General features: G+C 22.8%; 1 protein-coding gene across 1 annotated transcript in view; it reads left to right on the top strand.

Moving 5' to 3' along the window:
- The first annotated feature begins 460 nt into the window (after nt 1–460).
- Nucleotides 461–22,448, top strand: part of LOC129610303 (EGFR adapter protein-like) — a 105,037-nt gene continuing 83,049 nt past the window's right edge. The window contains exon 1 of the mRNA XM_055522837.1: nt 461–1,158. The gene's annotated coding sequence lies outside the window, so the exon portion shown is untranslated. The remainder of the gene's footprint in view (nt 1,159–22,448) is intronic.

The following is a 22,448-nucleotide window of genomic DNA, read 5'->3' as shown; positions in this document are numbered from 1 at the left end:
AAATAAAATTATAGTATGATTGGTGTACTTATTTATTTATAGAAAAAAATTGTAGAAAAAATTGAATTAATAAAACAAAACAAATATGTAATATCAAAATTGAAAGTTCAATCATCAATGTTTCTTTAACATGTTTAATTAAAATTACACCAATAATATTATTGGTCTTATAATATTTTATCAAAAACAAAAAAAAGAAAATTATCATATATACCATACCATGTTTATAATAATATTATGGATGGTATCATATCGTATTAGTACGATATACCATAAATACCTTATGTTACATTATACACACACACACACACATGAATTTACATGGTATATTTTATATATGGAATAAAATATATTACGATACCGTAAACATGCTTATCTATTACGTTATAATATTAAGGTACATAATATAGATTGACATTTTTCTTATACCAGTATTCATTTTGCCGTCTTTACAGTTCAACACTGAATTAAAGATTGAACGCGGATAAAATACACTTATTGTATAGAATTAGAGAAGAAAAAAAAAGAAAATATTTTAATATAAAATAAGATAGAGAAGGAAAAAAATTTTTTTTTCTTTAAAAAAAAAATAAATAAAATTTGTTTTGTTTTTTTTTTTTTTGTTTGATTCATTATTATTTTTATATAAGAAAACGTGAATTTTCAAAGTGAAAGAGTAAGAAAAAAAGAAAAAGCAAAATAAATAAAAAAAAAATAACGTTGTCGTCTTCACCGCTATTATCGCTGAAAATCGTTAAGAAAACAACAATAATTTATTATTTATTTATTTTTAATTTATTTTTACTTTACAAAAAAAGAAAATATATAATTTGTGCCGGAATTTTTTTAAAATTAAAATTAAAAAGAAAAAAAAAATTGTAAAATAAAAAGAAATAAAATTCCAAATTAGTAATTGGTGTTCACGATATTGTAATTATAATTTCAAGTACCTACTCGTTTCTTTTTTTTTTATTATTAATTAAAATTTAATATAAAGAAATTGGTTTTTGATTTTTAATTATGCAATTTGAACGCGAAGAATAAATTAATGAAATATTTTTTTTTTAAGTTTTAATAAATGAAAAAATTTTAATAAAGATTTTTTAATAATTTTTTTACGAATAACACTTGATACACAATATTGATATCAAATAAAATGTAAGTTTTGAAATATTTTAAGAAATTTCTTAATTATATTTAACATATTATATTTATTATATAATTAATATTATTAAAAATAAATAATTGTTTTTGACAATTGGCTAGCAATGGGAATCAGAGAATATTGGGCAAGTTGCTAATTATTGAAAGACGAACATTAATTTGAAAATTTTAATTCTACATAAAAACTGCTTGGATTTTTCAAATCGAATCAATCTATATTATTTAAAATTCTAATTTAATTCACCTAAAATTATCTGTTTTTACAAACGGAAATGTGAATTTCCCTAATATTAATTAGTGGAGTATCGTAATATTAATGAGTGTAGTGAAGCACGTGTATAATCAAATATAGTAGCTATGCAATTTCAAAAATATCCGTATAAATGTTTTTGTAAGAACTGCAATTTTAAGAAAAGGATTTTACCAAACGCTTGATAAGATTCTAATCAAAAAGGTTGAAGTCGACTTTTCCGGTCAATACCTACTCCTTGAAATTAAAGTAAAATCACCTTGGGTACCAAAAATTTAATAATATCATTTCAATATTTTAAAAATGGACCAAATTTATTTTCATTAAATGTCAAAATAACACTCAAATAATTTTCATTCTATAATCTTTTCTTAACAGATAATATAAAAATGGAAATTTCAAATTTTAAGATCAAGGAAAATTTTTTTTTTATACAATTATTTTGGGTTGTCTTCTTCTCTGATAAATTCAAAATTACTTACAAATTAATACCATGTCAAAGATTTTTTTATATTTTGGATCTTATAGGCACTAAATTTGGGCTAACATTTGGTATAAACATTAGTACATTATACAGATATATGTATGTACATTATATCTACATATTAAAATATTTTTGTATTGTGTAAGGAATATACATAAATAAAGTCTAAAAATATCTTCAAGTTCATTATATGATCACCAGGAGGCAAAAATGTCACTTTTGTAATTAAAATTCATTTAAAAAAAAGAAAAGATAAATTTTTTTTTTTTGGTCTCATTTTGATTTTGCAGTTTTTCTTTTTTTTTTTTTATTTGGTTTATCTCTTTTACATTTAAATACTTATGGTGGTATGAAGTAATTTCCATAAGATATTAAGAATGTATTGGGATTTATTAGTATATGAAATAAGTATAGCCTTAGTACCTAAATTGTATGATAAAATATTACCCAGAAACATTTTCAAAGGAATTGTACTTATTTAATTAATGGATTAAAATAACTTCATTTTACTATCACTAACAAAAAATGGAAATCGTTATGTAAAATGAAATTTCTTATTACAACGGTTTTAATAAAATGTTTTATTGTTGTTACTCATGAATTCTATTCAATTTGTATTTTGATTTTCTTGACCAATTTTACTTGCAATCATCAGGCTACTGGGCACAATAGCACAATTAAATTAGTTGTAACTTACATAATGTCCTAAATATTTAAGAATGTTATTAAGCATTACTTGCCAAAAAGTACATGCAAAACAGAAATTAAAATTTTTTGGGAGTTATTTAATTAGTAAATTTTTCATTGCATCAGATTTATGATTTATTTTGTCGTTTTCTTTACATGGCTTTTTCGAATTTTTTTTTATGATTTTCGTAGTTAAGGGCTTGCCTTTCTTATTTTTTATTCTTTTATTTCTATTTTTTTTTGTGTTAATGATATCAGGCCATTGATACCCCATTTGGTGACATTAATATAATATTTTTCTGTAACCTAGTGTAATAAAATACATACATAACTCAAAAGTAACATATTTATAGTATAAAAATTTATACTATATATACAGATTTTATTATTATATATGTAGATTATAAATTTATGAATCGATAAGTTTTTGTAATATATATATTACATGTAAAATTTATCTGAGTATGTATAAATGTACAACTCTTTAATAATTTACTATCTCCTTCTTTCAACTAACCGAAAAGTTTTATTAAATGTTAAAACCTATTAAATTTAACTAGGCATAATATGAGAGATCTTTTCTTTTTTTTCTAATTTTTGTTATGATAATCTCATAAAAATATAGTTGACATCAGAGAAAGGATGAAAAAAGAATAATTTTTTTTTTACTAAGGTTCATTAAAATAATATTTTTATTAATCTTAAAATGACACAAAAAAAAAGGAAAGGATAATACCGTAATTGTAGTCAAAGAGTTGGACGCTAAATTCTGTTATACGCACAGAATCATGGTGTACTTGTGTGTATTTATTGTGATTAATATTCATTGTAGTTAGTAATCGTATAAAATTTAATGTTTTGAAAAAAAGCTGTTTCAAAAAGAAATTAAAAATTTTGATTTTTATTTCAAATAATTTTAATTAATTATTGAAATGGGAAAATGACGAAAACCTTTTGTTATACCGTATCACAATTTTGTGTAACAGCAAAAGTAAGATACGTGTGTATTTTAAATTTAGTAACTACTTACAATATATGTATAAGTAAAATATATTTTTTAAAGGAAACAAAATTCTTTCTTACATTTTACTTAGCTATTAAACTTAAATGAGTTGGAATTATTAGAAAATTTAATTAAAATTATAATTGTTATACAAAATAATTTGAACTTTAATTTTGAATGGTTCAATTTTTTTCACTTTTATATTAATTTATTGTAAAACACTAATAACGGTTTAGTTTATTTTAAATTATTTCATTTAATATTCCATTTAATATACGAGTAATTAAACATTTTATGGTTCAAAAGATTATTTAAGTGCTACTAAATTTTTACAATAATTTTTAATTCTGTGTTGGCCTTATTCTACTTGTTATACTTGCTTTTCCTTCTGCACCTGCTTTTGTATAATATTTTTACTTTTGTATAAAACACATTTACCAATTGGATTTTATTGAGTACATACAATATGCCTAGATATAGGAAGAACTAGAAAATTCCATTTGCAATTAGTGAAACGTGTAAGTCTTGTCAGACAGAATAATATACTAGACATGTTAATTTTATACATTAAAAAACAAATGGATTTTTTTTTTTTGTAAAAATAAATTATGAATAAATGAATCTTTTCTAGAAAATAAAAATTATAATAATTGCGTATATTTGTACAAGTGTGTACATTAGAATGTAGACATAAGGATTTACACATAATTATTTAAAATCTTTTGGCATTGCTCGCCTAGAAATTGCAATTTTACTCCACTTCTCTTCATTTTGCTTTTTTTTAATCAAAAATAATTACAATTTCAGAATTAAATTCAATTTCCTTTTTAATTTAATAAAAAAATTACAAAAAAAACGAAAAAAGAAAATGAAATGCTATAAATTATAATTCACACTTAATTTCACTCGTTTTATTTTAAAACAAAAAAAAAATAGCAAAATTAAAGAAGAAGCAAAAACGCAATGAAATTTTTTTTTAAATATTTTTAATTTTTTTTATTAAAATCCAAATTTAGCATTACTTTGATCGTATATGTACGAGTGTGTGTATGATTGCAAAAAAAACATTGAGTGTCTGATGATTCGATTTTTTTTTTATGTTGCAAATTCAATTTTTGGAAATTTTCCAAAAATAATTAAGAATTTTACAGTTTTTGCTTGTTAATTTTTTTTAGTCATTTTTTTATTTTTTTAAACAAAAACATAAAATTTATTTTTCTTATATTTTTTTTCTGCAATTTCATTTCTCTTTTATATTATGCAGTATTTTAAACCAAAATACATTGTACTGTCAATTCAACATAATTTTTTTTTTTTTGGTATTGCAGCAACATAAATGGTGTTATTTTAGATTCTTTTTATATATGTATAAATTTTTTTTTAATTTGAATTTCAGGCAATTTGACACGCTCCCAGATAAGTATAGGCTGCTTATGTTGTGAAGTGTACATTGTACTTATGACTTTATTAAAGAGAAAATATTTTAAGTCTTTAATTTATTAAATTAATACTGTAAAAATTTTTAAAATAAATGAAATACAAATTAAACATGACATTTAAACATTAATAATACATTATTTAATTTTTTGTTTTATATGACAGAAACTATAGAGTTAAAATGTCAAATTTATGGTATTTAAAGGGCATAATTGAAAATGAGAAGAGTTTTTTTTAAATCTATTTTGACAAGAAAATTTATTGTATACAATATATGAGAGATTTTCGTAATATCATGTTGATGTTATGTTTAAATGCGTAAATATGAAGTTTTAAACATGCCACTAAATTAAAGTAGTTAAGTGAATTAAAGTACATTATTAAAATATCGCCTTAAGTACTTAAATTATTTCTGGAATGAGTAGATAGGTGGTTAAACTCCAGAAAAAAAAGTCAAAAAGATATATTGACTTATTCTATATAAATTAGTTGAAATTACCAGTGAAACCGATCGTAATTTAGAATGATTTTTTCATCTATTTGCGAAAAGTCATTCTCTTCTATATTATCCCTTAAAACAACCCTTAAAAGTTTGACCATTTGACAAAGAATACTCTAAAATTTCAAAATTAAAAGGAGTTATTTCGGGCTATAGTCTTCTTCCCGGTTATTTATTAATTTTTACAAATTATGAATTTTCTTTTTTCTATTTTTCTGTTAAATTCCTACCTAGATAATTCTCCTAAATGTATGCAATATTGTATGGTAATAAGGCAAGCATTTACATTGACTATTACTTAAATTATTAAAATGTTGAATCAAATACTGTTATTGTTACCATTTTATAGTACCGTTAATTAAAATTTCTTTATTATTTAATAATTTAATAATATTTAATATTTTTTAATAATCGTTTTTGCTGCGTGCTTGAAAGAAGACATAAATAAATAAAAAATCTTAAAAATATTACTCTCTAATGTCAATAGTGTTTGTCTACTAATCTAAATATTTCAATCTATTTTACGGTTTTAAATTTTACAAACAACTCTAAAACTATACATAAAAAAAACTATTTAGTTCGGCGCATTTTTTATTTTGAATTTATTAATTAAAAAAGGCTAAACAATTACATATGAAAAAGGATTATTTTCCCATTAAAAGTATAAAATTTAAAGTAGCTGATTAGCTCTACTTCATAATCTGCTGGTAGGTATAATAATTTAGAAACCAGTTTGAAATACGTATATATATATATTTTCTAAGCGTCATTAATTTTTATTGTTTCCGATACAATACATAAGTCCAATATTTCAAACTTTATTCTTTCAAATAAAAAAATTAGTTGTAGTTTTTATGTGATTTCATTTAAAAAAAAAAATTAGAACAAGTGGATTAAACTCTAGCAGCTCGTATAATGGGTAAAATAATAAAAAAAGTAAATCGAAAATATTACTGATTAACGAAACGGATTTTGTCGACTTAATTAAAGAAAATGATTTTGTGGGACTAACTTAGAAACAATATGTATGTAAATTTTTAGGGTAATTGTTAAAAATTAACAACAAAGCGCACTTGAAGAAATAAGACTTAACAAATATTTGGCCAGACCAGAGTCGGGCATAAGCACTGGAAGTGGTTTACCATTTCTTTTTCCTCTTTGTTACAGCAGCCTCTACAGGGACCGTTTGATGGTCGGTTCCTCCCCGTATTATGTTGCCCAATTAGACAATGTTCATTCAGAACCTCTCTTACACTGCCGGCGTTCTCCCTTTGAAGACATATCAGATGCCTGGCAAGTCTATTTTTGACCGCAACCCATTTGTCTCGTCATTATTCTTCCATTTGTCTTTTTGATCCAGGTTGCGCCGCTGAAACTTTTGCTTTTCATATAGTGTAGTATTGCATTTTAGTAGTGTAATAAGTGCATTTAATTTTAAAACGGTTGTAAAAAAATTTAACTCTGCGCAATAATATAAATCAGGATTCTTTAATATCTATTAATATCTATAATATTTATAATAAATATTCGATTCCCAACAAAGGTCAGTTTTCCTTTAATACATAACAGTTTTTTTAATATTCTGAAGAAAACCAACTTTTTTAATAAACATTTTTGAATATAAAACCATTTTGGAATCGTTGGTTTATTAAGACATTGATTAAATAAATAATTCTGCAACTATTTAAAAATATGCGATACCAAAACCAATAACTTTAAGATATAACATTTTTATATATCGTATGTTCGTTTTTAACAAAATCCGTAGAAATATTAATATTCATACAAATACGAATATATAATTATACACAATATATCGATGTTACAAGTATGGAGTTATACATGATTCAAAACACCGGTTATACTGTTATACACCTACTTTTGTGTGCTTTATTTAATACCACTAAAATATCCGCAATAAAACAAGCGAAAAAAAAACGAATGAAGGTGAAAGAGAAAGCTAATGAAAAATAGTTAAAAAAATAAAAGATACACAATATAATTAAATTGCGATTTTTATTTAATTTATTTAAATTTAATCATCAAAATTAAATATACATACATGTATACTAATATCATAATGTGTATACATATGTACCTGTATGTGAGTATGCTACCTACAATAATAATCATAAATTATAAAATTGGAGAAAAAAAATATTGTAATGGGATCATCTAAAGAGTGCCGAGAATAGGAAAACATAAACTTTACGCTAATAGTTTTGACGAAAATTTGGTTTCAAGCAACTGTTTTAGGCCTGTGATCTAAAATACTGTATATAAAATTATTTCCAAATTGAAATTGGGAGTTGAGAAAAGGCAAAATTCTGCAAAAATTTTGTTGTTTTTCAATGAGTTTCAATCATATTCAACAAGTATAATTTTCAATCGATAAGCAAATTTCTCTCACCTTGTTGAGCTATATTTAATTTTACTCTTAACGAAATGAAGTAAGCCTTAACTCTAGAAAATTTTAGTATTAAACGAACAATAAATCTAATCTATGCGATTTCTTTTATTGTTAATCAAACATGTTGCATTTACAATCATGCGCGGTCGAAGTAATAAAACAAATCGATTTAATTGATTTATAAATCATGCACAACAAATTGCGTTCCATGATTTTTTTATTAAAATTTTGTGTAGGATCTACTTTCATCATTTTTTAAATTGACCGTAATGTCGATACTTACAGAAAAACCCAAATAATATACATATGTATATATAAGATATAATATATCAATTATGTATATTCAAATATATGCACATTACTATAATATTATGTGTGTAATATATGAATGTATAACATAGTTTTTTTGTTAAATGTTTTAATTTTATTATAAAATTTATTATTATGAGAGATTTGTGGTTATTTAAATTCAATATTTGTGGTGAGAAAGAAATTATGGTATTCTAAATGAGTCCACAAATTTATATTTGATGTGTTATTTTATACTATTATGTGATTTAATATAATATATAATATTTAAGTTTTACATAGCTATTAATTATTTTATATACATAATGTAAGTATAACAAAATATAATACATATAGCTACCATTGTATATAATATAAAATAATATAAACTTTATACTTATTAAGGCTACTGTCATTTTCAACCTAATAGGTTATAATATTAAATAAACCAAAATTAACTGTATGATTTATCAAAAATGAATAATAGTAATATAAGTGGAAATGGACTATACAACTTTATGGAAGTATACTATAACAGAGTTGTTTATATACAGGCATATATATGTGTTATACATTTATTGGTTTATAAATATTTAATTTATTTTTGTTTTAAAAAGAGATATTTTTTTTTAATTTAAAATCAATAAATAAATTTATGTCATTTTATATACAAGTAGTAGAAGAGATATATTTATGTTCAATTTATTTTTAAAATTTATGTCACAAAATTAAAAAAAAAAAATTGTTATATGGTCGGTTATTAACATCATTAATAAATTTTTAAATTAATTCATTTAATAATGAAATTGGTTTTACAAATTTATAGTAAATAATTGAAAGGTTATAAATAAATATTTGATAAAAAAAATATACTTCTGAGTTAAAATAATTAAGTGCCAAGTTATTATATTAAACTTTAAATATTAAAACAGAAACACGCTGCTACGTCGGAGGCTTGAAAACGTGTAAAAACTACAGACTTTTAAGTTTAAATTCTATGACTTTAGAAAACTGCCATAAGTATTTAAAAGCTGACGTACTTCCATTTCACAAATTGCAGTTTGAAGTGAAACATTATATGAAATTTAGTTATTAAAAAAAAATGCCAAGGCCTTTTTTGATCTCGCAAAGAACAGAGGTTGTTTTTCCCTTTCAACTGCTTTTCATATTTCTAGTAAAAATAATAATTTTACTTTAGTTTTACGATTGTTTTTTTGTTAGTTTTCCATTTTTAAGAAAAAATTTGACGGCAATAAAAATCACGTTTTTTGCTTATGCTTAATAACACTATGGTACACTAAGTTTTGCCAATGCTTAATTATAAATTTCAGTAAATAGCAATATCACTAAAGAAAAACCAATTCCTTTATTGTTTTGGTGCATTTTTTGTGGATTCACATAGTTATGGTGAGCTAACAAAAAATGCAGATTCTTTTTACATAGTTATAAATTGTAAGTTTTAGAAAATTTAGAATACTAACTAATATATTTCGAAATACACAAATGTTAACCTATTTTCTTATACATATATATTAACGTACACGTATTACACTTTATATGTACTTAACAAGTTTATTTGTATAAAGTCAAAAAAATTTTTCAAAATTAAATATTAATTATTGCGAAAAATTTTAATTAAATGTTACCTACTCAATTTATATAATTTTGTTGCTGTTATTGGTTTTACCAATTACATTATTAATTAATTTTAATTGCGATATTAAAATTTAATTAAAATACATATAGGCTATAATTAATTGTAATGATGTTATGTTATATAATTGAATTAAAAAAAAGTCAAATAAAAATTTTTTTTTTTGTTATTAAAAATTCATATAGAATATTGAAAATATTTGTGTGTATTTGTATTTGGCAAATTTTTTGGTGTGTGCAAAACCAAAGAAAATTTTAACAATTTCTTTGTTTAATGTTCAAACTTTTGAAAAAATTAATCGTATTGTTTCTGATATTGGATAATTTAATATTAAGTTCTAGAAGATATAATAGTTGTGATTCCTTCATCGCAAATATAAAAACTACTATGTACATCTAAAAATTTGCACAAAAATCTCAAATTTTTACGGAGTAACAAGAAAAAGTTTTGATATAAAGCTAAAAATTCAATAAATTTTAAATTTTTTTAACAACAAAAACGAATATTGCTATATTATAGTGAAAAACGTTCGTGAAATTTTTATCAATTGAACTCATCTTAAGCTATATAGATCTAGCGGCGATTAAATTCAAAATCTTACGTAAAATTTAAAAAAATAAAATGCTGAAATGTAAATTTTTGTGCCATTTTTATGTAAATCAAATTTTAGAAACTTTTAAAATGTGGTAGTAAGAAGAACATGCAATATGACCGTAGCTAGGCGTTCGTTTGTTTTAAGCTTTGAATTTGCTATTGAAAAATAAATATATCTTTAGCAAGAACTAATACATAATCAGCTTTCGAATCAAGTGTCATCATTTCGATTATTTTTGCAGTTAAATATAGTGTTAAAGCAAATCTACTATTTTAATTGCAATTCTTTATAGTAAAATGTAAAATTTCATATACTTATATACTTATACATAAATACATATATATTTACACAGAATATTTACCGCAGTAATTCTTAATAATATTTTAATAAGTATAAATTATTTAAAATAACAATTTATTTTAAAATTCATTATTTATATTATGGTTTACATATATTTACTTATAATTATTGTGAATAATATGACCACAATAATTATTATGATTTAAGTACTATAATAGAATTACATACTTATTTACATATACGAGTATAAATAAAGTAATTATTCTAATATATGCATGTTATATAGGAAAATTGAGGATTTATTTAAATTATTACAATGATAATATTAATTTAATTAATTAAATTAATAATGAATATTATGTAAATATTTATTTCAATAATTATTTGTAATACATTATTTCATTAATAATTTTTATATATAAAATATAGAAATAATTGCACATGCACAAGTACATGTTAGAGTATAATATTTTTTATGAAATCAAAAATAAATTAATTTTAAATTTTTTTTTCAAAATTTGATGTGATTTATGTATATTTGCTTAGGTCATCCGAAATATTTAAATAAAATGTCATTGATCATAAAATAAAATAATAAAAAAATCATTATTACTTTTGAAATTATTATTTTTTTTGTATAATTATGATTTAATTAATTAAATACATATGGCTTTCCTTCATTTTTCGTAAATTTTAATTGAAATAAGAAAAATTATCAGTATTTGTACAAAGTTAAATAACCTCTTAATTTTGTTCATTAACCAAACGATCATAGTAAATCACATAGTAATGAAATATAAGATTAAAATTTGCTTCGCTAATAATTGAATATGCTACACTTAATATTTATAGAAGTTTCTAAAGGTGAATCCAATACTAACGTAATTTTTAAAATTGATAAATTTGTGTAGTAAGCATTTAAATAAAAGCAAAATTTCTCAGTTTAAAAATATTTTGATAAGAAGTAAGAAGAGGAGGGCGTGTTGTTTTTATAGAACAAAATTTTGATTATAACAATTTTACCTAAATTTTATTTTTGTAATATAATATGTACATGGTAATAACCTAATTAAATTATTAAATATTTAGATTATTCTTAATTATTCTTAATGGGACGCGTATTTCATAGAGTATCTATGGTTTTATATTAGCTACTTTCACCTAGGTTATCAAAAAAAAACCCAGAGTTCGTCATTAGGTTAAATGGAATTTTGCAAAAAATTTTAAAATGTTTGAATACGTATATAAAAGTTTTGTATACAATTATATTGACGTGAATTAAAAATAAAGTGATTATGGTATTTTTAGATTTAATTTCAATTTTGTTTTAGTACATAATTTAGTAAAGGTATTTAAATTTTATACTAGCATTCTCATAGTGAATAAATTTTTGATATTTTGTGGTTTATTATAATACATTAATATTGTATAGTATTAATGCAATTTGTACGATAAATTTTGATATAAAATTTTAAATTCAATGTTGAAGTACTTCTTATAGGTCTTATTGTTTGCAATAATTCAATGACGTTATTCTTAAAAAACCATATTGAAAATTATAATTCCCAAATCACGCTTTATTATTCTAATTTGGAAATAAATTTCATGAAATTGCTGCTTTAAATTTTTAAGGAATTTCTACTTCCTACACAAATATTTTGAATGGTACCTGCATATGAGATTCTTTTTTAATAAAAATATTAATTAAACAATTGTCATTTTTATTTTTGATTTTTGTTGAAAAACCAAACCTTCAAAAAATATTAAATTTGTTAGTTATAACTTATAAGTATTAGATTTTTATAATGGTATAATAAGATATTTGTAAGTATGTGTTCCAATTATTATTACTCGTAGTTGAATTCTTTTGAAATAACTTTTACAATAATTTTCTTTTCAACACTTCATTTAATGATTTTGTTTGTACAAATTATTAAAACCGGAAAAAAACAATCAAATAAAGACCAATAATGTGAACAAATTAAATATAGATTTTGTATTATTAAATAAACTTTAATTTAACAACAACAAAAAATCTACTTAAGCAAAAATCTGTATAGGTGGCAATAAAATATTTTAGATTTATTGCAATACGTAAACCATAATGTTGTTGAGGAGTTAATTTTAGTGATAATAATTAGACTTTCAGTATATAATACCATAAGTAGCAATATATGATTACATATTGTAGAAACTTTTATGTTAAATAAAATTTTATAATATGAAAATAAAGATGTGAAAATAAATCTGGTAGCGCTTTATTGTCATATAACTATGTAGATGAAATTTTAATAGCTATACAAAATTTGTGGCTTTATTTTTGTTTTCATTCTTAACTTAACTTATATCACTTTGCGCATCCAGCGATAATATTCTATCTTTTTATATAATAAAAATTCAAACACTTTACACACATATTATGTATTTTTACTATATAAATACAATATAAATAGGAATTAATCTATATGAGTTTAATTATATCATAACTATATAAATCTACTTGAAAAGTCATTAAATTTTTAATGTTTTAATTTAATGGTTAAAGAATATATTTACATATACTCGTAGTTACCTATAATACAAACCTAAAAATATAAAATTATATAACATGTACATAAACATTTTATAAAAATTAATTACATAAAACTTTTAGATGGGTTATTTTAATGGAAAAAAAAAGTGATTAGCGTGCTACTATATTAATGTTTTTTCATATATGCACGCGTTAATAAAATTATAAAAATTAAAATGGTGTACATATACAATATAAAAATATTTTGTAAAATTAATAGAAGCAAAACTAAAACAAGAGTAAATTAAAAGAAAAAAAAATTAAATCACCAGTTACCATCAGTTTATTATCCCAGTGGGATCTAAAAACGTAAAATTATTATAACATTATAATAAAGTTAATATTTTTTTTACTATAGAGCATAACATTACTATAATAAATTTATATATTTTGTAGGTAAGTTGCCAAATGGAAATTTTGTTAATTATAGCGTTTTTAACGCCATAATTAACAAAAAGAAAGTTATAAAATTTTGTAATCAACTATTTTAAAAAAAAAAAGTTTTAAAGGTTTTTTAAGGCTTTGAAATTAAACATTTTACTTGAATTAAAAATGTTTTGCTTGTGTATTTAAAACTGAAGTAATCTGCATTCTAATTCTAATTATGAATGGGGCATTTGTAGGTTCAAATTGTTCTCGTTTAAGGTGGTTGTTATTTCTTTATTAAAAATTTAAAACTTCTTCTTTCATTTCAATAAAAATTCAAAATTATTAATTTATTTATAAAATATACATATACCTTCTCAGAAAAATCATTACTAATTCAGTAAAAAATATTTAACGTATATAACAAGAAATTGTAAATTATCAAATCTGCTCCAAATTCCCAATGTTAATTCAATGAATTATTAATACCTTAACTAATAATATAAAATTCAATTAGTATTCTTTGTATTTTGTTTTAAGTACAAAACTATACTCCAGACAAAATTACTTGTGTTAATTCAATGTGTACGATTTTTACAAAAATTACAAAATATTGAAAAATCACGTTTACAGGTGGTGTACTTACAACATCAAAAAACCAATTTTAAAGGAATTTTCTTTTCATTTCAAAAAGTTGTTGTTCTTATAATATTGTGTTTATGGAATGTACAAATGTGTAGCTGCACATATAAAATAAAAACGAAAAATTATAATTGAAAACCACATTAAAAGGTTCATAATATAAATGTATGTATATACTACTGAATATAACTATAATTTTTTTTTTATTTTTCGGGTACAAAAAAATTTTTCCCTAACCAATTATAAAATTATTATCTTTAGCTTATAACTATACTAAGTATATGTATTTTTCTGGAAAATTTCTTTTATTCTTCAAAGAATATTGTTCAAGAAAGAAGTGTTCTCAGTAGATTTAATGGTATTTGCTCTTGGTTTCTTTCTATACAATTTTCTATATATAACCTTGTAATAAAAATGAAAAACTTATTTTATTTTTTATTTTGCTACCTGAAGTTATTGTTATATAAGCGCTTAATTCTATATAAGAACTTTTAATTAAGATAACCCAAATGATTGTTAAAATTATTGTGTTAAATTGTAAGGTTCATAATAAAGAAACGAAAAACGAAAATTATTTATTGGGACCACTTTTAATTAACCGCCCTGTATTTCATGGGGAGAGGTATTGTTTTCATACCATTATTCCAAGAGAAATAAAAGAGAAACTTTGCTGTGTTAAAGAAATGAGAAAAAGATCTAGATATACTTTTAGCGAAATTTCCTCTTAGCCGTCGCATATGCATATATGTGTGTCTTAGTTCTATTGCTGATAGCGCTGATAAATGTAGATTTATTTTGGAATTTTTAAATTTTATTCAGAAACTCTAGAAATCAGCAACGTATTGCAGATTGATCCTGTGTCATTCTTTTTACTTTTTAGCAAATTGTTTACATATTGTATAATATAAGGCATAATCGCTCCATATAAGTGTTTTAAATTGACTCTTAAATAATTTTAAAACTTTGATAATAGCATAGGTAATATTTAATTATAGATATGTGCACGCATAATTTCTCCTGATTGATGTTCTTTTTCATTCATTATTCTATTTGTAATATAATAATTAAAATTGTGAATATTACAAAAATACGAGGTAATTCCAAATTTGTTTGTAATTTTTATATGTACATACATATGTGAATTTATTTACTTACACTATTACGCTTCTCATAAGTTTGCTTTCATTAGTTCTATATTTTGTTTATGCATATGTATGTACTTCCAGTTCCCTAATTCCGAGTATCTAATATCTAAAATTCTAAAGAAATTGGTCAATGTGACCAGATCGTATGTTAACAATAAAATTTAAAGTATGACCTACTTATAGTTTACATTCAAGTTATTTAGTATATAGAAGTATTTAGAATTTATATAAGTATAAACTTAAACTTTATCTTAATTTGAATTAACATACTTTTCTATTGATGATATTATGTTTGTAAATGAATAAAAAGGCTAGATTTTAAGGAAATATCGCCAATTTGCTTTTACATTTATAGTTAAAGAAAATTATTTTACTTAAATCCAAATAGTCAGTTACTGACTCATATATATATCATAAGAGCCCCAAAGAAACTATATATTAAGAAAATTGTATTAAATAAAGAGAATGAGAAGGTTATTAGAAAGTCAGAAATTTATTGACTCTTAATGAGTCAATATATTCGAATGGTTTTCATTTGTTTGTAAATGATTTGTGTGCATTTAAATTATAAAATTTAAAATTTTTGGCAACTTTGACAATTGGATATTCTTATGGATGAATAAATATTCTGTGCTCAAGATAAATTTCTGTGTTTTACTAGCACAAAACTCTTAACTAGACATTTAATGCTGAAAATTCTGATGACAATCACTATAATGATGATGTAGAACTATAATAATGAAGTCAAAATACAATTCCCTATTTGTATGTACACATATATATATATATATACATGTGTGTATGTAAAATTATTACAAATGTAACATAAGAACAATCAAATAATATACAAATAATGAAATAATCCAAGCGAGTAACCATTACAGTTTTTTTTTTCTTTTTATTTTTTTTTACATTACTTTTTACGATACAAAATGTAAAAGAGTTCCCAATGCTTGGTTACTTTTTTAAAAGTATAATAGCAGTGTACAGAGAATATAAAATATAATCAGTTAACTTCATTTTTAGAGAGCATAAAAGTAACTTCACTTAACATAAAAAGAAAAAGAGCTCAACAAATTTTTATGAAGGGGGAAAAAGGAAAAAGAGTAAAAAATGATGGTGGGTCATCGTAAATGTCGGTGGTTATCTTTGTACTTGTACTTTTGTTTTTTTTTTTATGGTTATTACTTATTTGTTTTTTTTTTATGAAGTGACGTTGTAAAGCAGAGATGGTCAATTTCAGCAGCTAATTAAACGAGAAAACAAACAAAAATTTTTACCAAAATTTGTATTATTTTTGCTGTAATTTTTTTTTTAATACACATACATACATATGTACATATTTTTATTAGAATTGCATAATATTGGAAAATTTCTGATTGCAACCGAATTTTAAACGCGTATTTCGCGCCTTTTAAATGAATTTAGTACACATAACACGATTAATCGACCAATCAATTTTCTGTAATAATTTGCTGTGATTCTTCAAATTTGAAATCACAGAAAAAGACACCGTCTTATAAAATCCGGTCAGAAAAGCTGAAACTCTTGATAGTTCTAACTTCTTCTACATTTTCATTGCATACATAAGGTACTGGAGACTTAACTTTTTATATTACACTACTATTTCATTCAAAAATTTACTCTCCAAGATTTTATCCCGTATCCCGTATATTATCCCGTATGTACTATCTCTTTAAAGAAAGACCAATTATCTTTTAGTAGTTCCTTCAATTTATACAATCTTTAAGAAATTGCTGCAATTTTGTTTTTTCTTTCATATTTTCTTTTATAGTTTTCGGAAATTTTATACAATCATTCCGTATATTTTTCTATTATGTAGCTAACAGGTAAACAAACATACATTCATCATAAAGATAGTCTTCTTCGTCATGTTCAAGGTATACATAACCACAATGTAATTTTATCTTATCTTCAATGTTTATGATATTATTTTTTTTTTTTGATTTTTTTATTTCTTACTTATATAAATGCTACTGGTCATTATACGGAAACTCTGAAATGATTGTGTGCATTAAACAAAAATTCTATACCCAATAGTTTAACTTAAGAGTGAAAGAGAGACGCAGAAAGAAATAAAGAAAAAAGAAAATAAGTAATGTGAATGTAAGTTTGAAAGAAAGAATAAATTCTATAGAAGACAAAAAGATGAAAAACTATTACCGTGCATAACTCTTATATCAGTTTTGATGACCTTCGAAATAATTGCTATAGCAGACAAAAGTGTACAGTACACAACATATTTTTAGATAGTTTAGGAAGCAACAAAAAATAAAGAAAACTACCATTTTACCTCAATATAATATTTTTAAAGTTAAAGTCTGACAGGCAGGCAGGCATTCGTACATGTACACTTAGTGAAATGAATAGAAAATAATATAAAAAGAAAAATTATAAATAATACAAGTATGATGTTATATAGTAAAGGATTGTTTATATGAAAAATATTTGAAGAAATAAATTACAAAGAGAAAAGCTTTCAAAAACTAAGTATAACGAACCAGTTCCCTTGTCAACATCACACAATACCTAAAGATGTAAGTAAATATTAAAGATATATTTCGCATTTTTGCAAAATATTCGTAGATGAAGAACAATAGAAAACAAAAAAAAAGTTATTATTATTAAAGATGGTCCATAAATGAAGAACGCGTTATTTTTAATTGCACTCATGTATAATAAAAGCAACCCATCGAGTGGAAATGTCAATCATACTTTTCAGAATATCATATAGAAGACAAAAGAATACTATGTATGTATTCGTGTATAAAATCAGCTGGCACAATAATAATTAATTTATGAAAGAAAAATATTTTCGTATAAAAAGTCCATGTTTTTAGTTTTTAAGATTTTTAAAGGTGAAGAAGTAATGGTTTTTAATTTGTGATAGAAAAGAAAAGAAAGAAATTGCGCCTTTGTTATAATAGAATTATTTTATTTTGGTTCTCTTTTGTGGTTGATGTATGAGATCTTTGTAATGTAAAACATTAGGAAATTGAATTTTGAAGCAATGTGTGGCGCTTAATATTTTATTGCACGATCAGAGTAGATTTATAGAAATTGTATTCATCTATATGATTGTGTAGTTTCACATAAGATACCTGACATAACTTCAATTGTAGACAATTAAATTCTGATTTGAAATGATGCAAGTAATAACATTAAAGCAGAAAGAATTTATCAAATAATTTTTCTATCGGGACAACTTTAATTACAGTTTTAGACTTTAACTTTTGATAATTAAAACTAAATATGGATTATAAACGGCAAAAATTTCTTGTTTTCAAAAATACTAAACTGTTTATATTGTCTTCAATTAATTGTTTGATCTTAATAGACTTCCTAATGTGGTCAGCTATTCAAGCGATCATTAGAAGTAAATGTTATATTTGTAATTATATATAGGTAGGCATGTAATTTACTACAAAATAGAAAAAAATTTCAATTGTCGATTCTTTTGATCTTATATACTTAGATGAAATTACGAGTTGAGATTATAAAAATAAAAATTGTTTAACTGTTATTTTTTAATTTCTTATGAAAGAAATCAAATTAGGAGATGTCATTGAAGTTATGCCTATTTTAAGGAAATTAAATTTTAATTGTTAATATTGTTTTAATAAATAATTTTATTAATATTATTGACACATTCTTATTTCTTGTTTTTAAAATGTTAACAATGACTGAAATAAGAAAGTTTAAAGACAACGCGGCGGTTTAGATTTTGATTTTTATCAAATCGGTAATGTGACGGTTAATTAAAATTTAAGTATGTGTGTGTTTATATATGTATGTATATGAAATCTTTTATTTTTTTCTCTATGTGTTATTTATCAATTTTTAAGTTGATGTGTCCAAAATGGTACATAGAATAATTTATTATTTGAGAGATAATGTGCCGATAGCAAATGTATAACATACTGGTAATTAATAATTTTTTTTGTCCAGTGTATAAAATTTAATACATTTTATATACATTGTAGTAAGATCTAATTTTTTATCTTTATAAGATATTAACGATATATTCTTTTTATTACGTAATATATTATTGTTAGTAATTAAAAATTGATTTAAATTGCGGTGATTATTGGTAAATTGTTTGCGGATCCTGAATGTTTTACTGATTTATTTTAAGTATTTTAATGTACATATATGTATAAAAATTTCAATTTTTACCAGGAAATTTTATTAAACCAATATTTTTTTTTTTGATAATTATGTCCTTACTTTATCAAATTATAAGTTATTTTCCAAAAACTCTGACAATCTCTTGAGAATGTCATTGCGAACACTAGTATTACAAATTAATTCACTGCTCTATCTAGTTTGAAAGGAACTCATGCATTCTTCAAAATTATTGTTGCTCTGGTTTTCGCACAAATTGTTTTTTGGTTCTATCTGGAAATAGGTTTGATGTAATTTTTTTATTAATTTATGCAAAATAAAAGGTCAAATTTATTGAAAACTATTTCAAACTTACTTCACATTGTTCCCGACGGAATATTGAATATTTTATGAAGCAAATCAATTTCACTAAATATTGTTTAACTCAAATATAGCAAAGAAGTAAATTTTTTGCGACAGCTTTTGGAAAATGTTGGAACATTCATTTGAACACACATTTGAACATTCATATTTTGTATGGACTATGCCTTTGAATGAGCTCTTTGAATTATTTGCTACTACAATTAAAACGTTTCAAATGATGGCAAATATTTTACAAAATTAATGCAACTGTTTGATGTTATGTAATAAATTTATGAACATATCTTACAGAAAGTTTCTGCACTTCGATTTGTTTCTGTTATTTAATATTAAATAAATAAATTATAAATGAAATTAATTTTTGATTTTTTAAATAGAAGTGAAGAAAATTTTTTAAGATGCTTAATTTCTCATTTCTAATTTAATATAAATTTAATGTTGGATTAGTATGATAATTATTTTTCATCATCTTTACTATTTTGGTTTTATTTTGTACACGTTTTATAATAATTATGTTCAGGCATTTATATGAATGTAGGTCACTTGCCTAGTGACTGTAATTATAACAACAGCTGTACAGTCTTAAAATAAAACAATTTTTTTTTCTCTCATTCATTTGCATAATATATTTAGATAACATGCATATATTTGCACAGTAATAACAAGTTATTGTTTTCTTATTAAATAAAGAAAATGTTTATATCTATTTCTAACTTATATTTTATTTCATTTTAGCCCATTATTAAACTATCTTTATAAGAAAGCTCCTACTAATTCACTGGAAGCATATAAAAATATTTTTATTCTGAATATTATTATTACTTTTCATTAAGCAATTTTTCTTTATAGACTTTTTCTGTTTTATTCGAAATTAAATGATTTTAATCGGCCGCAAGAAGTTCTTTCGCCTTCACAATTTATTTATTTTATTTTTACATCCATACATATTCTTGTATATGTTCATTGTCAAAATGCAGAATAGATGTACATACATGTTATATATGGTGTGTGTATCATAAAAATAAATGTACCTACATATAGTGTTTTTCTAGCACAATTGTGAAATATTATCATAATAATTTATTTATGAGTAACTTATGTAATGTGTGGATTTATTCTTATAATATTCCTAGACATTTAAATTATTATGTAGAATACATAAGCAATATCACCGCATGTAAAGAATATCTATATTATGTGATTCTTTCATTAACTGGAGCAATATTATATTTTCTTATAAAACTACAAATTTATATATATGTATAAATAGTTTTCATGAAACGAGAGTTTGAACGGTTTGTGAATGTTTGTAAGATGTTGTTTCTTTTTATAGCATCATTTCTTTAGTCATGAATTTTCTTCTTATTTTTACTCTTTATGTATATGCATAATATATACATTTACAACAATTATAATAGAAAATAAAGAGAACTATCATACACTTTTATGAATTTAAATTTACATTTAGTTAAAACACATACACATATGCAAATATATCATCATTTTTATGATGTAAAGGAAGATCTTAAATTTAAATATATTGTTATTGTTTGTTTAATATAAATGTTATATAATATGATGTAGTGGATAGGTATAGTTTTTTTTAAATTGCAAAAAAACAAGCAGCATATTACAGATATTATATAAATGAATAGGTATATAAAAATATTACGTTATATATAACATTGAATTCAATCAAGCAGGCCAGTAAAGTAAAAACCAACCAAAAAAATAACTAGTAAGCAAAGAGACATTCAAGTTAATAATCTAAACAGCATGCATTCATAGTACTCGGCTATAGGGAAATTTTTTTTTATATTATTTTCCTCTTACAATAACGACATTGGGCATATCCTTTTTCTCTTAAGTAAATATTTGTGTACAGTTATGACAGTATCTTTGTTTACCATATTATAAAAAAAAGCATAAATAATAAAAAAAAAACAAAGGAGGAAACCCAAAGCGAGGGCAAAAGTGAATTAACAAAAAAAAAGTGCAAAATGAGAAATTTGAAATAAATTTTTGAACTTGGGTGTTAGCTTAAATAAAGTGACGAAAAAAGGATGTTGTGTTCTTTTTTTTTTTTGAATTGAGAACATAAATGTGCTTGGTACACGTTACCCATTTTTAGGGTGATTAATTTCTCAATGGGTTTCCTTTCGTTCACTCAATTTATAAATTTTCCGATTTTTTTAATTACGTATCCTTATACATATGTAGATATATGAATGTATAAAATATCCTTTAATTAAATTGGAAAATTTTATTTCTAATGTACTAAATATCTTCGGTGGCGATTATGTTTATTTTGTGTTACGCACAGCTTACAACAAAACTCATATTTTGTACTCCTACAAACTTCCAATATGAAGAATCCGCTAAATAAGAGGTCGTAAAGATAAGACTTGGAAACGTTTGTTAAGAGCATTTTTTTACAACTGCTATC

Source organism: Condylostylus longicornis, unplaced genomic scaffold (assembly GCF_029603195.1).
Source record: "Condylostylus longicornis isolate FDR11 unplaced genomic scaffold, ASM2960319v2 ptg000044l, whole genome shotgun sequence".
Taxonomy (NCBI): domain Eukaryota; kingdom Metazoa; phylum Arthropoda; class Insecta; order Diptera; family Dolichopodidae; genus Condylostylus; species Condylostylus longicornis.
The sequence above is the reverse complement of the archived record's forward strand: the minus strand, read 5'-3'. Positions and strand labels throughout refer to the sequence as shown.